Here is a 3,591-nt window from a genome sequence, read left to right as displayed (position 1 = left end):
GTTATTTCTCTATGGATTCAGTAGGTACGGCAGCTTGAAAAGTTTCGTTCCAGCAGAAACGGAGTTATGAGTGTTCATAGGTCACAAGGAAAAAAATGGGGAATGAGTGCATGGGGCTGGAGAAAACTGGCGGCTTACCGATGGGTTTCAAAGCGATCAGTGATAGCGATAAAATGAATAAAAAATGCGTAACGTGAAATATCACGCATTGATGATGAATATAACGCATTAGGCACTGATAGCAACATAGATAAGAGAGAGAGAGAGAGAGAGAGAGAGAGAGAGAGAGAGAGAGAGAGAGAGAGAGAGAGAAACAGAGATATTACACTTACTGGACAAGGGTTGATTAATGATTGAATAAACTTCATAACATTGCATGTTACACGTGGCCCTGTAATTACCAAACGATAAATATACGTTATATTAAGCAATTTTTATACTGGCCGCAATTAACAACTTGTGTGTGTGTATATATATATATATATATATATATATATATATATACCATATATATATATACCATATATATATATATATATATATATACCATATATATATATACCATATATATATATATATATATATACCATATATATATATACCATATATATATATATATATATACCATATATATATATACCATATATATATATATATATATATATACCATATATATATATAGTATATATATATATATATATACATATATACATATATACATATACATATATACATATATACATATATATATATATATATATATATATATATATATATATATATATATATATATATATATATATATATATATATATATATATATATATATATATATATATATATATATATGGTATTCAAAAATCTTGATACAGTAAAAAAAACTTTTGATAAAGAATTCCCCCAAAATGCTGATGGATGTGTCTATAAGATTCCTTGTAAAATTTGCGATAAAGTTTATTACGGTCAAACTGGTAAAAATCTCGAACTAAGATTAAAACAACATAAATATAGCATTAGAACTGGACAAGATTCCAATGCTCTATTTATTTATGTAAGAGATTTTAACCATCCAATTGATTTTCAAAAAGTTGAGAAAGTAGTATCAAGCAAGTCCATGGTCGACAGGAATATAATTGAATCTTGTTTCATAAAAAGCAATTTTGACAATAATATGAATATTTCCTTTGGTTTATATAAATTAGATCCATTTATAATTAATAGAATTTGGGAAGAATTTAATAATACACTGGACAAATAATATTTTTTTAAATTTTCTTGGGTAGAATAGTTTGTTGGTGGGTTGTGCAAAGGACCTGTCCAGTTGAGCCGGCGCGCGTCAGATGTTTAACTGTTGTGGGATCTGATAGTGAGGTGTTGGCCAGACCTCTTGTATACCTTCCTTGGATGCTTTACTTTCATAGTTCCTTGATAATGTGAGTAGTCACGAAAGCACTTGGAATTTCTCTATTCTTTCAGAGTGGTTGTTTTGCATATTCTGAAATCATCTGTTTACTGTGATCTTATTGCATATATACATATATATATATATATATATATATATATATATATATATATATATATATATATATATATATATATATATATATATATATATATATATATATATACTATTTCAACAAAGCAGCAGTATGTACAGCAGAAAGAGTAGCAAAAGCAGGTGCAGTATTGGAAACAGAATGAATGAGCAACAGAAAAGAGAATTAGTCAACAGAAATAGCAGAGAAAATAGCAATAACCAAAGTTGTAGTAGTAGTAGCAGCAACAGCCTGAAGCATCAAGAACAGTAAGAAACTAAAGCAGAAAAAAGGCAGCAGCAGCAGAGGTAGACGGAACTGTAGAAGACAAACCAACAGCAGAAACAGCAACAGCAAAAAAAAAAAAGAGAGGAAAAGTTGAAAGTGTATCTGCAGAAACAGACACAACAAGACCAGCAGAACAAAAGTAACAGAACCCATTAACTGTAGCATAAGAAATAAAAACAACAGAAATAGCAGCAGGTACAGCAGTAGAAGTAACACCAGCAATGAAAGCGGTAACAGAAACAACAGAATCGAAGTCAGAAGCAGAAAGAGGAGCAGATAAAGCAGAAACGACAGCAACACAAGCAGTAAAAGCAGAAGAAGAAGCAGAAACAGCAGAAAAAGAAGCAGAAACAGTAGGAACAAAGGCAGCAAGAGAAACAGCAGCAAACATCAATAGAAAGAAAAGGAACAGCATTAATCTAATCCGAAGACAGATAAACATCAGTCTAGAGAAAGCAGAGAAGAGGCAGCAGAGATATGAGAAACATCAGCTTAGTGAGAGAGCACGGCAGAAGAGACAGCGGATATAGAGAGAGGTATGAGAAACAACACCACAGAAGAGGCAGCAGAGATATGAGAAACATCAGCACATGAGAAGAGGCAGCAGAGAGAGAGAGAGAGAGAGAGAGAGAGAGAGAGAGAGAGAGAGAGAGAGAGAGAGAGATGAGAAACGCTTAACCTTATTGGGAGTTGTGAGCCTCATAAACTGCCACTTAATTGTAAATAATACCAGAACAATTTCCAGCCGCTTTCACACACACTCCAGCATAACGCAGTTTTACCTAGACTGTAATTACGGCTGTCTGTCTGTTGCTGTCTGCCTTTTCTCCATAGCGCACAACCCAACACACACACACAGACAGCAAGCATATGTACTCACTTATTTTTGGTTGCAGGAGTTGAGTCACAGTTACTGGTAGCGCATCTTCGTTGGTCGCTATGTGTGTGTGTTTGTTTGTGTGTACTCACCTATTCGAACTCACCTATTTGTGGTTGCAGGTGTTGAGTTATAGCTCCTAGCCCGGCCTCTTCAATGATCGCTACTAGGTCCTCTCTCTCCCTGCTCCATGAGCTTATCAAATTTCGTCTTAAAATTATGTATGGTGTATATGAGTGTGTGTGTGTGTGTGTGTGTGTGTGTGTGTGTGTGTGTGTGTGTGTGTGTGTGTGTGTGTGTGTGTGTGTGTGTGTGTGTGTGTGTGTGTGACGACATATAAAACACTGAGAGGAATTGACAAGTTGGATAGGGAGAGATTATTTGCGAGATGAGACACAGCAACAAGGGGTCGCAACTGGAAGCTGAAGGCTCAGGTGAATCACAGTGATGTTAGGAAGTATTTCTTCAAGTACACAGTTGTCAGGAAATGGAACAATCTGGAGAGTGATGTAATGGAGGCAGGATTCACACATAGCTTTAAGAAGAGGTATGATAAAGCTCGTAGAGAAGGGAGAGAGTGGACCTAGTAGTTACCAGGGAAGAGGCGGGGCCAGGGGCTGTGACTCGACCGCTGTAACCATAAATAGGTGGGTTCACACGCGCACACACAAATTCCTAATTATAAATAGGCACTTGCAAAGAGGTAATTGCAAATGGGGAATTACACAGATTTGTTGAATAATAGACAACAAAAGAACAGCAAGGGGCTTAGCACAGGATCATTTCTCAGGAGAGAAGGACGTCGGGGACACACAGGGGTGCACTGCAGTCATTACAAACCAGGTCTCCCCAGGTTCAAGATAGCTCTCTCTCTCTCTCTCTCTCTCTCTC

Source organism: Cherax quadricarinatus, chromosome 22 (assembly GCF_038502225.1).
Source record: "Cherax quadricarinatus isolate ZL_2023a chromosome 22, ASM3850222v1, whole genome shotgun sequence".
NCBI lineage: Eukaryota > Metazoa > Arthropoda > Malacostraca > Decapoda > Parastacidae > Cherax > Cherax quadricarinatus.
The sequence above is the reverse complement of the archived record's forward strand: the minus strand, read 5'-3'. Positions refer to the sequence as shown.